Source organism: Capsicum annuum, chromosome 9 (assembly GCF_002878395.1).
Source record: "Capsicum annuum cultivar UCD-10X-F1 chromosome 9, UCD10Xv1.1, whole genome shotgun sequence".
Classification (NCBI taxonomy): domain Eukaryota; kingdom Viridiplantae; phylum Streptophyta; class Magnoliopsida; order Solanales; family Solanaceae; genus Capsicum; species Capsicum annuum.
This window is the reverse complement of record NC_061119.1, coordinates 61,735,022-61,748,793: the sequence shown is the minus strand read 5'-3', so window position 1 is coordinate 61,748,793 and position 13,772 is coordinate 61,735,022. Positions and strand designations below refer to the sequence as shown.

Here is a 13,772-nt window from a genome sequence, read left to right as displayed (position 1 = left end):
CGGGTGAACCAACCCGATCCAAAGAATAAAATACAGTATTATCCCAACATTATTAATTTAAATTTAAAAAAAAGGATACTCATGTTCTCTTTACAAATATATAGTTTTAAAGAAATGAAATGACTTTTTAACAATATTTTGAGACTTTCACTTATAAAAAATATTATCGACTTTCTTTTATTTTGAGAAAAATTACAAAAAAATACTCTATCTCTTTGAGTTCACTTTTACATAATTTTTTAAACTCACTCTTTGTTTTATAATATTATATTATTTCTCATTGTGAGAGTACACTGAAATGTTGTTGTTTAATTTCTCATATAATTAGTACATCGATTTTTTTTGTGTATATAATATTTTGTATGTAGTTATCAAACATGTAAAATTTCAATGCTAAAAACTTGAAGCTTATATGTTCGGATTTATCTCGAATACATAATTGTGTCACATAAAATAGGATGAAAGGAATGACATAATATTTTTACGTACCTTCTACTGAATTTCTTCGTGTTTTTACTAATTACATTATTAGGTATTTCATTAACACAAAATACTCTTTAAATTTGCTAAAACATTCTTCTAAAAAAGATCAGCATTCTTTCTTTTCTCACTTGCTCTTTCTTTAGTCATAATTTTCAGCATAATTTCTTGTCAGACATAATAAACCAGGATAGAAACATTACTACTTTTTGTTCTTAAGTTAAAAATTATCATATTTAATAAAGGTAAAATTATTTTTAAAATATTTTTTTTTCTTAAATAGAGGACTCATATTTTATTTTTTTTATTTTTCGTCCTATCTTTAGTGGGTGATGCTCCCAACAAAATTTCGTCATAGTAATCATAACGGTTCGAACCTGAGACCTCTGGTTAAGAGTGGAGAGAATTCATATAAATACTATTGTACCATGTCCTTATCACCAAATAAATAATGGTTATAGAAATTTTAGTTTATGATAAATATCTCACATTATGGACATAACAATGTATAGTTAATTAAAGACTGAATTGATCATTACATAATTTGTAGACTTATCCTGCCTCAAACTTTCAAACAGTGTGAATCTCTTTTGATTTGTGTGAACAATAAATCATAAACCTGCAATTGAAATTAATACCTAAATGATTATCAGAAATTTAAAATGTTAGATGCAAAAACATTATAAAAAGACTAAAATCAATTACATACCTCAACGTTAAATTATGTGTAACTAACACAAAATTTTTGAACATAATAATTTTTTATATGGACATCCACATATTTTGTCTAGTCAAAGCATATATAATTTGAGAAACTTAGTTATTTGTTTAAATTTATTGAGAAAAAAAATCAAAAATAAAATGTAGCTCATAATTGTTTCAAAAAGGAAGCTGTAAAAAGAAGTTGTACACTTATACTTTCTTCCCCTTTTACAATATTTGGTGAGTTATACCATGTATGAGGGTAAAATGAGTACTTTTGTGATATATGAAACATGAGCATATCCATTACATAAAGGATGAAAAGTAAATTAACCATTGCTTGATTATTTAGAACCTAGTTAAAATTACTTAAGAACATTTATAATCTAATATGAAAGAAATATTTTACATTAAACACCATTTTAAATTCAATAATTGAGAATGAGAACTAACAAATATAATAGAAAGAATTGTAAATAAAGGAGAAAAGAAATCCTAACTTTGAAGATTACTTGAGGAACGATCAGGGATAAACTAGTCATTTTTCTCAATGATAAAAATGTTCCAGAAAAATTTACATTTCACTGACTCTCCTTCATCTTAACTCTTCAGATATATTACCTTTCTCCAGAAGATATTCAAAGACGCTTCGGTGTAGCAATTTTAGGTCAAATTTTGTCTCAATATTCATCTCTCTTCATCTTCTCCGTTATATATTCTTATTTTGTCTCAGAATTCATCAACTCACCTATAAACATGAAAACCCAATAGATTATCTTCGATCCTTTTTTGGATGTAAAACAATCAAACGTTTCAGCTTCAGCTACGCCATGGAGAATTTGTCATGGTGAATCGAGCGGTTAGTACCAACTTCAGCTACGCCATTGACAAATTTAATCCTAAATATTTTCACCAACTCATATTTACCCATCAATCACTCTAAAATACCAAAATGTGAAACCAAAATCTAAGACCCAAGCTTCAACAATGATGGATTTCGAAGATTTCCATCACAATAATTTTCAATTTAGTATGTTAATTTTAATTTTGACCTCAAAAGCACACCAACTTAATTTTCACGTTCAAATTGTGTCTTCGAAGTCTCAATGTTAGAGTCTCCAAATGCCCCGTGACTCAAAGCTTCTCTGTTTAGTTGCTAATGAGTTACATCCTAAGGTACGATAATTTACCTATCTATAAGTAAAGTGTGTTTATATTAGATGCACGTAGAACCTAATAAGAATGTACAACAATTGTACTAATTACATTAATTTAACTATGCACAAGTTAAGTGTGTTTATAATCAGATGCACTTAGTGATCTGTTAGGTTCAAAGACCCTAATAATGGTATACAACAATTATACTAATTTGACGATGTTTATGTTTCCTACATCAAACATTGCATGAATCGATAATTCATTTATTAAGACATCTGGTTGAATTTTCTTATTCTAACTCTTCTCTTTTACTTTTTGTTATGGTTGCATAGCGGCGATGAATGATTCTTAGAGCATCAAGTGGAAGGGTATGTAAAGGGCAATTAAAATGAATATCATTATAAATTTGCTCCGCACTTATTGAAAGTATTATTCTATATGGGTGACTATACGGCTGAAGATTATGTCAGTATAGATAAAAGAGATTTGACATTTTTGTTGTTCAAGTTAGCTGCACGAAATTGCATAAAAGGGGAATGATTCAAGTTCTTTTTTATTCTCTTCCTTCTTTATAATTGCCTCAATCTTTTGTTTGTATTTCAAGAATAACTATATGCATGAGACAATTGAATATAATTTTTAATGTCCTTTTTTCTTCTTATCAAAGGTGTTCTACATCATACTTATCTATGGTACCATCACTGAGAAATCCAAAAGATGTTATTTACTTCTAAAATATTGTTATACAATATTTATCACAGGTGTTCCACATCATACTTATATATCGGACTATCACTGAGGAATCCGAAAGATATGTTATTTACTTCTAAAATATTGAAAAATATATCATTGCCTAAATGATAAAAGTTGTCTGATTTCTTACTGACTTTTTCAGCTTTAACTTACTATATAAATACGTTGATGGTGCGGATTTGAGATGCATAAGAAGGCACCTAGAGTCCTATTTATTGTATTATTTTATTGGGGGGCTTGTATGATCATAGTTGACAGTGTTAATGCATGTAATGACAGATTGTAATTCTAATAACAATTGTGTTCTCTACGGTCTTCCATATAACTGATTAAAAGGAGACAGTAATTCTTCTGCTCTAAAGATAATATATAGTGATATCTGTGTTGCACAACAACAACATACTAAGTAAAATCTCACAAAGTGGAGTGGATTTCACTTAGTAAAGTCTGGAGACGGAAGAGTGTATTCAGACCTGCATTGTTTTCGAAATATCTCTGGCTCAAGTAAAGCAAATCAAAGTAGTAATGAAAAGAAAGACAATGAAAAAAAATAATAAAGAAAAAACAAGACAGCTAATTAAGGGAAAACAATAACATAAATAACAAGGTGAATTGTATTATACGAAAAAGAAAAAATTAATGTAGCCACTGCATTTGGATGCAATAGCTATGTAAGTGAACTATTAAAGTTAGATGAAGAAGGGGTGCTTTCTTTTTTACTATATGTTGCATGTCATGTTTTTTGTCTGGAATCATCAAGTAGTAATATTATTTGTATCTTCTAAAAAATTATACTGTGTTTCCACTTTTTCAAACTGTTCGACTTCACTTTTTAATCCCTCTATAGCTTCAACGATGCGATTTTAACTTTAACAATTATTGTCCTATTACAAATCCTCTCAAACAATGTTGAAAAGCTCTTTTCTCCAAGATAAAGATCTCTGTAGGAATCATATTATTACAATGTGTTTTGTACTATGAATATTTTGAAATATACCGAGTTATGGTCATTCCTATGTCTTAGATATATATAGCAGCATATAACAAGAGACCTTTTCTTTTCTAACTTTCATGTGCTAATGTTGTTTATCTTCATCCAGTTCTTAAAAGCAAGGAAATCAAATTAAAATAAATTTCAGAATATAAGTCGATGGGTCTATTATGTTCATTTGTTCTTCACTTGCAATTTAACCACAATTAAGTTTTTTTATATCTTTAGATTTAGTACTTATAAAGTAGATGTACCATGAAGAAAAAGTCCTTTAAAACATGCATCAAAAGTTCAACGGAGAATGATATGGTAATGACTACAACTCAAGGTTGTATATAAGTCATTCTAATTAATTTAAGGCCTTCCCTTGCAAAAATGTAAGGTGTTGCTGCGAACAATAGACTTTTGTGATCGGAACCCTCCTTTGATCCTACGCATAGCGACAACTTGGTGCACCAGGCTGTCATTTTTTCACATTAAAACAAACCAATAAATTATAAGAATGTGACCTAACAAAGTTCTACAAGGATAGAAAAAGGAGATATACATTATTTTATTTTTAGAAAATGAAGCATGTAGAGTATTGTATGTTTAAATGCCTTATTCCTTAGAAAATATTCAAAAAAATATTGCAAAGGTGCAGAGATGTCTAATAGAAAGTATAAAATGATTAATATAAAAAAATTATGTTGATAAAAAATCTTGGCGATCCAAATTATATAGACAAATGCCACTTGCAAGAAAAAGCTTTTTGAATATGACGATGAGCAATTATAGTTGAATTAAAATGAGGGCTTTTCTATGACAATACAACAGTAAGAAAGATTTTTGCGATGAAGAATGCAACAGTAACAGTAAGGGCTTTCAAATTCCTCAACATAAAATAAGGGCTTGAGTTTGAAAAGATTTGTTATGCGTGATTGTGATTAACAAACAGATTATTGGGTCTATTTTCTTATTTGTTCCTATCGATTCAACAACAAAAAAAATTTATGTGACATTGTGAGTTTTCAGTTGTTGTCGATAAATCAACGTTAGGCTGATTATATAACTTATATTTTGGACATATATGATGTATGCAAATCTTGTAATTTTACAGTCATTGTTAGTCCAAGTGGACAACATCTTGAGCAAAGTTCTCAAGCTTTCCTGTTGAATGTAACTAATATAAAAGCATATATTCTATAAATAGGATAACCACTATGACACTACTTCTACATCAGCATAAACACTATGACATTTAACTTGGAGTTACGAGAGTTTTTTCCCCTTTTCTAGTTGTGCCTTTGTGGTTGGGGGTGTGAGTGTAAGATATCCCTTAAACATCCCTAACAAACAAATATGACACCACACAAGATATCCCTTAAACATCCCTAACAAACAAATATGACACCACACATCCTAAAACAAACTTCAGGCGAACATTTTAGTGGACGAGCAAAAATGTACTGAACTTCCTCTCAGATTATGTACTGTACTTTCGAAAATAAGGTTCTTTCACCTTACCTTCACCGTACCAGTTCCTACAGCCCGACAAACATGAATACCCAGAGCAAGGAATTCTAGAGAGTGAAATCCAGTAGCATCCAGCAAAAACAGTAGCTGGTAAGCCAATGATAAACCTGTAGGACAATTACGGAAGAGGGTGTACTAATTTAGAAATTTCTAAATGAAAATAATTAAGATGATATAAATAAGAATGAATATAAAATTTGTATTCAAAAGGAAATTTAACACTCAAAAAAATCTCTGAGATTGTATGTTCTATGAGATGACAGATTGTACCTGTAGACAACGCCAATGTTTGGTGTCAAAATCTGAATTTTATCAAGTCATAATAGAAATGCAGGGTAAGGTTGATAATAATAGGCTTGTAGAAGCCAAAAACTTTTACAAGTCATATGTCTATATTGTATGAGTAGTCTCATTTGCTAAAAGTACAGTTGATTCTCATTTGGTTGCCTTTTCGCAGCTTAACTCACTAGTTGCCTAAATATAGTGTACTTGTCACATGACAAATGTTTGGCCGGAGAAAAACCGCTATGCGAATGAGGCTCCAATGAAGAAACTAATCAGTGAAGAATTAGCTAAAAGACCAAACGCAGGATAGAATGAGCCTAGCATTGTGGCTCATCTGATGGGACTGGGTACGTTACTTGGAGATACAAGGCCATCGGCGAAGCAAAAGACTGACCTTAATCAAGAGAGGAATCCTTCCAAAGAGGAATGGTTGAGAAATGTTTCCTCGAGACAATATTTTTTTTATTCCTTTGACAAACGGAGTAGTAAATATTGAGAACATCCACGGGAAGAGGAACTTCAAAAGTTTAAGAAAGAGTTTGAAGCATACCAAAAGCAAGATTCAAGGAATGCTCAAAGTTTGTTAAACTTGGCACCAATACGGGTCAATGACTGGCACGACAACACCTGAACGAGGAAAAATTAGTTCCTTATGCGAACTCAATGAGAACGAGGTTTACTGAGAGATCTGGAGAGCTTAAAGGACTTATTGTAACCGAAAATATACACGAAAGAGGTACTTCAAAGGTTTAGAAAGATAAAAATGAGTTTCTTGTAGCTTCACGAAATAAGACTAATCGTACATTGAACATGAAGTCGGGTTCTGCTCTTACAATGATTGTAATTTTGAGCCCTGTGACGAGGAATGATGAAGAATCATGGGCTAGTTCTCCTAGCAGATCCGAAGATGAGAGTAGCATAGAAGAATTTCTTTAGGAGGTTAAGGAAAGAATAAAATTTGAATTACAAGAGAAGAGTTTCTGAAAAAACATTGAACAGAATGTTGCCTAGAGTTGATTTTGGGGGAGTATGATGGTTCCATAATACATAGAGTTGAATAGAATGTTGCCTAGGCTTGGTGGTGCCAGCAAGTAAAAATAGATGGGTGAACGTTTCTTTGACGTTGAGGCCGCAAAGTCTGCAATTTGGAGAGGAAGCAGTAGGGAGCCTAGAGTGATTTACGAGCCAAAGAAGTTTTGGTGGTATATTCAGTTTCCAGATCCAATTGAAAGTAGTGTAAGGAGTAATAGAATCTTGTGCGATGCTAGAGAGTTGTTGGTACAAGGAGGAGACAGAGAAGAAACTCGAGCTAGTGAACATCAAAAATATTAAATGTCTTTGTTTTGCCTATTGCAACAGCTGCTGAGGCCTTAGAGGTTTTGGATATGAAACTAAGAAAGGTAGATAATATAAATCTTACAGATATAATTTATAAGATTTTGGACTTACCATCACAGAAAATGTAATTTATCCTTTGTCACATACATATCAGATTATGAACACAAACAATAATAAAGACCAAGAAAATACTCAACCAATATTCACTGAGTTAGCTTGAATCTTGGTGAATAGAAGAGAGCAAAGAGGTAGGAACCGGGAGAACAAAAACAGAGTAAATATATAAAAAATACAAAATAAGAAGAGATAGAACAATGCAGAAACACCATCTTTCGGTGTGGATTAATTCAAAGAATATTTCTTTCAGTTTTGAAGAACTGATGTTGAGGAAGTAAAACATCATTTGACTGCAAGAGTAGCAGCATCAGTATAGGAATGCCGTGAGGGACCAAAAGAGCTACTGAGTGAAAAATGTTGGTACAAACAGCCTATCAATAACAGACGCAATTGACCACTGACAGCATATCAAAGTTAAAGAAATGACGAATGAAAGGAAAATGTTCAAGATAATAACACAGAGATTATTTGCACTGAATCAGATAGCAAAAAATGAAGAATCAAAGTCTCATGCATTCTGCTTGCCGATAAAATATGAGCAGCATCTTGAAGAGCTATCATATAAAACAAGAGTGGAAAGTACCTCAATTACTCCTGTATCAAAAACTTGTTATCCAAACGGTCATGTTAAAACTTCTATCTTCACTCTTAAGGTAATCGTTTGGTCTAATATATATTATCTGTATATTCGTTTGGAACTTTTTGTAGTAATGATTATACATATATGGCTGTTGGTGATGTACAGAAGATTCTATTAATTATATTATGGACATAATTTAAATTAAATGGTTCAAGACAATATTTTTGTCTCCACTTCAAAATTGCTCCAACTACATATAGTAACCATCACATGGTTTATCCATTAAGTCACAAAATCTTGCCAAATCTCTTAAGAGCCGAGAACTATTGAAAAGATCACACATGTTACAAGTAAAAAGCTTTAACTATGAAACTAATAAACTGTTTTTGCATGATATGAGAGAGATTTGTTATAGGATTACTAGAATGTGCACTATTCATACCCTACAAATACATATCCCAAATATCAATAAAAGATGAGATTTTATTGTATCTACTATTCCTCAAATTTAATTGCTTCACTATGACCATAAAGATCAGGCTTTTAGTCATGATTTTAGGGTTTTTCCTATTAGAAAATGACCTTGAAATCGAGGTCCAATCGAAGATTACATTACTAGAAATTACCGCAGCAGAACTTTAGACAAGTACTCACTGTTAGTTTCCATCTATTTAGCACAATACGAGCAGAAACAAGGAAATGCATTATCAACCTAGAAAAGGTAGCAACTGAAATCACCCAAATTAAACCCATCCCCAAATGTTCCATTAGCAATCAAAGTGAAGGAGAAGAAAATCCTAAAATAGAAACACCAAAAATTAGGTTAAAATCATCAATTAGAGGTATTAACTAACCTTCAAATCACCAAATTATAGAAGAAAACCCCAAATTTTCTCGAAAATTGAAGTGGTTGTCGGAGCAGTGGAGAAGCTGAATCGAAGCATCTTCGAGCTATCGAGGTACGGTGGTTGCTTCTTGAAGTGTTCGGAGTTGGGAAAGGATTGGCTAGTAACTCAGAGAAAAGAATTAAGACCAGCAATATACGTCGGAGCAGTACCAAGAATGAGAATAATTACACGATGGAGCAGCTTCGAATGGAAGAAGAACAAGTAATTCCTACACGTCGGAGCAGCTTCGAATTTTTGGTCGGAGCAGCTTCGAACAAGAAAAGTTTTTGGTGAATATAGCAGTGACAGCATCTTACAGCTTGTTTGGATGGTGGTTTCCTTGATATGGCATGGTTACCATGGTTCCATGTTTCCATAGTTTTCTAAAAACAGGTGATATGGTATGGTATCAAACCATGGAATCCATCAATTTCTTCATCAAATTGGTGGGGTGCCATATTTCTCTTCGTATCATTCCTTTCACCGTCTTATATTTTATTATTTTATTATTTTATATTTTTAAAATTACAAGATTCACTCAAATAATTCTTCACCTCAAAAATTTGTGATTATTCTACATTACCACTAAATTTTCATTTTTCAAATTTTAATTTTGTCTCTAAATTATCACTTCTCTCACTACAATCAAGTTCCTCATTAGACAATTTGGATAGGACATACAGTAGCAATCCGAGCTCTTGAAAATTGGATCAACTATTTGAAGATTTAATTGTTTAAGATCGTCTCCATTAAAATCCTATTCTTTCGGATCAACAATTTAAGAACCTAATTATTTCCCCATCTTTCGCCTTAATCACTCCAAAATATCTGAACCCATTATATAAAAAATAAGCAATCAAATTATTCAACCTTTTTCCTCTTAGGTCAGATTTTTTCTTTTAATATGAGTAGGATTGGGTCTTTTAAATTTAAAAAAAATGGGTTGATGGTTAGATGGATTAAATAAAGTGATTTTTCATTTGTGTATGTTGACGTGAATTAGTCAAGTGATTTTTTTTATTCACGTGACGTGTTTGGTGGCATTCCACTAGGAAGAAGGGTATTTTTGAGTCAAAAAATTAATGAAGGGTATTTTTGAGTCAAAAAATTAATGAAGGGATATTTTTGAGCCAAAAAATAAAACAGAAGAATATTTTTGAGCCAAAATATAAATGACCGGTATTTTTGATTCATTTTTAATAGTTCAGGGGAATTTTTGACCCTTTTTCGTAGATACTTTATGACAACGGTTCAGGCAACCGTTGTAATAAAACACCCTATTGTAGCGGTTATAAAACAATAACAACGATTATAATACCAAATAGTGTTACTAAAACAATTATTTTTTACAACAGTTAGAACCGTTGCAATAGACCCTCTATAGCAACATTTTTGGTACCGTTGTCAAAAATTTCGTAGCAATAGGGGTAATTTCTAGTAGTGTACATTATGTTGCTTTGTTATAAATCATCATAGTATTTATTTTGATCTATTTTATTGTCACTGTTCAATTGCATCTTAAATACTTGGAGAAAAATATTATATTTTTTATTATATGTCAAGAATTATTAGTAGTCCATGATTTCATGTCTCTAAACATATGAGGTTATTATTAACATGCAGTAAAGAAATCACATTTTATACATGTGATGATAGTTGAATTGAGACTCTATGAGCTTTAACATACATATTTAGGAATATTATCTACAAATTAAATAAATTTCATTCATTATACATCATTTGAGCTTCCTCTTTCCTAAGATTATGGATAAGGTACTGTCACGTAAACTTGATTATTGATTTGATCAATTTGCTGGCAAAAGAAAATATTTATTCATTTGTTCAGAAATATGTTTTTCATCTATCTAACGATTGACCAATTGAGTTTCAAGTGTGATTTTCACTGTATGATTTGATCATCTGTTTAAATTTGTACATTATATGTAGACGGTGTGAAGTTAATCATTATTTTTCTTACTAATGAATTCATTATATCTTAAAAATTATTAGTTCATCATTTAATGCATGATTTTTCTCGCATATATTTATATTTTGTGTTGAAAATATTATGTCCAGTTGTACCTATTGATGTAGAGAAATGATATAATGTTAAAACTTAAATATAAAGTTTCTAAAATTTTAGTCCCGATTTTAAATTTACACCTTTTATTTTCCGCCTTGTAGGAGATAGTAGAATTTTAATTTGAGTCTACAAGTTTTGCATTCTTGAATTTGAAAGTTGTATTTCTATTATATAGATGCATGAAGAGTGAAGTTTAAAATGGTACGTTCAATATAATTGATATTTTAGCAAATTCTATTTCCTTTCCATTCTATATCATTCCCTTCATAGCTAGATCTCTTTACGTTTCGTCTTCTTTCATTTCTATACTTGAGTCTCTAATTCAAACCTTGTTTTATTTTATTTCATCAGAACTAATAGAGTATCAATTTGAAGACTTGGGAAATAAACCCTAAGAGGCAAAGAAATGTGCAAAACTCACACTTAATCCAGTTGAAAATAACGGAATTGAGTTTCATGGATAGTGCAGGCTAGAAACTACAGGGAACATTTCAGTTTTTATGAAACTATGTTTCCAATAGGAAATCGTGGATCGTTGTGACATTCAAGGTGATTAAATTTTCTATTTTGGACATCACTGAATTAATAATTTATGCATTAAGACTATTTGGTACAATTTTCTTATTCTAACTCTTCTTTCTCTTTTACTTTTCTTATGGTTGTATGGCGACGATGAGTGATTTTTGAAGCTGCAATTGCATGTGTGTGTAAATGTATCCACCATACAAAATTGACAAAAATTATGGGACAACATTTATGGCGAGCCTTGATAGTATTGTGTGGAAGTATAATTTTCTATACAACATTGATATATTTTTATTTATATAGCTATACCATGAATGAATGAATGAATGAAATTGAAATGATAAATTTATGGAATTGTTGATGTTTTATTGTTGTTCTGATTTGGATGTCAATTTGAACTTTGTTTCTTTCTTCGTGCATCAGTATGTTGACGTTGAAACTTTGATTGGTATACATGCTTGATGCATTTTATTATTTGTTGAATAACTATATTTTTTACTAATCTTCTTCCTCTATGCACGACCTCCACATCTTTCTATTTAATGTCTTATCCTCAATAATATGAAGATGCATCATTTCTTGTCTAATCAACTCTCCCAATATTTTTTAGGCCTATCTCTATCTCTCCGCGTACCTACTATAACTAGCCTTTTGCACCTCCATTGAGGCATCTGTGCACCTCTTCTTAATTCACATGTCCAAATCATCTTAGTCTATTCAAACTAGCAGCTTTCTAACGTCTTTATTTTAGCTGATACTCACTATTATGTGTGATGAACTCTTATGCATTTCTTTCTGCTTTATTTCGAATCCACTGTATTCAATCGCCAACCTACATTCTTTTAATCTGTTGGCAAATATGTTACATTTAGTTGAAAAGTAAGTGATACATTATCAAATTTACAGGCTTTATTCTACTAAAAATTATTTTTTTTCTTTGATTTGCTATTCCTAAATAATCTATGGTTTTACGTCACAGATTTGAACCCTACTGCATATAAAAATATAATTTTTTAAATGGGGAAGAATAGAAGATCGAGGCAATTTTTCACCGAATTTCTAACACAGTAAAAAAAAAGATATTTAATGATATTGCTTTATTTACCAGCTAAATATTTTCACTATGTGGGACATGTTTCATTTAATTTTTTACTTGTGAACATATTATTTAAGTTATCACGATTGCAGTGAGCCTTTGCTTAAAGTACTCCATGAAAATTATGAACACCTGATGTCGGTTCTCTCATACTAAAAAATGTGTTAGTCGTATGCCTATTTATGATCAGTGTATGCACAGATAATGTATGATTCTTTGTGAACTTAAGATTAAATTTCTCTCCTCCATAATCATTCGTTTTCTTGTCAGGTACAAATTTTATGGAGATTTTAATCACTGAGAGCGAAAAGTATGGATGGGTGAGTCCTAAGCGGTATGATTATGCAGGAACAAAGGTGTTTCTTCGTCACAGGTATAATTTGTGAACAAAATTTATTGGTACAAAAATTCTTTCATAGTCGGCTCTATTTGTCATTTTGCTCACTAGCCACAATCTTTCTTAATGAGCATCCCTACTTCTTAGCTCACAGATATTGTTGTCCATAATGAGGTTTTCATTTTGTATATTGGGAGCTAGACTATATGCGTGATTGTATCTATGTGAAAATATGCACTCGACCTTCTATTCTGAAAATTGATATCGTCTTGCTTGGTGTTTTATATTTTGGAGAATTTTGTATGATTTGAAGTTAAGAGAGAGATATGGATGTTTTTACAGGAAAAAGCAGAAAGAATTAAAGTTGAGAGGGAGGTAGCTAGATGGATCACTAAAGGTTGATTTCTCCACTCTAGTTGAAAGATTCCTTAATTGAGTCGTAGAAAGACAGAAAATTATTTTTTTTATTGATGTTCATTCATACTTGGCTTACAAACACTAATTGATTGTTTTATTTTTCTTCATGTTTTGTTAGAAGGAAAGACGACTCCTTTGGTGTGATAGGAAATGCTTCCTGCCTTTGATACACATCGTTTATCTTAAAATTCATATTCCAAAGGACCACATGCATTTACTTCATTAATTATGTGGACAACTGTGTTCAAGATCGTATGTCTCTTTCCTTTATATCTTTTTATCCCTCATTACACCTGTCTTTGCTCTGAGTTTAGAATTTCTCGAAGGTTTAAGTTGAAAGTTTTTAATATTAATTTGTGTGTTTTTCTTGCTTGCTAAAGTTAAAATTCATTGTATGACCACTTAATATGTTAAAAAGTATGCAATGCCACATGAATAATCACTACAAAAAAGGACCTTTTTTGTCAATTTGTGACAATTTTTGACCCTAACAAAAAATATTGTGGTG

The 13,772-nt window shown here is 31.2% G+C and overlaps 2 long non-coding RNA genes across 2 annotated transcripts; both read right to left on the bottom strand.

Moving 5' to 3' along the window:
- Positions 1-892: 892 nt before the first annotated feature.
- Positions 893-1,875, bottom strand: LOC124887330. The gene is made up of 2 exons (XR_007044841.1): positions 1,804-1,875; positions 893-1,099 (listed from the first exon to the last, which is right to left on the bottom strand). It is a non-coding gene; the product is annotated as an uncharacterized LOC124887330 (long non-coding RNA).
- Positions 1,876-4,019: 2,144 nt separating this feature from the next.
- On the bottom strand, positions 4,020-9,427 carry LOC107842756. The gene is made up of 3 exons (XR_001666073.2): positions 8,774-9,427; positions 5,591-5,706; positions 4,020-4,544 (listed from the first exon to the last, which is right to left on the bottom strand). It is a non-coding gene; the product is annotated as an uncharacterized LOC107842756 (long non-coding RNA).
- Positions 9,428-13,772: the final 4,345 nt, after the last annotated feature.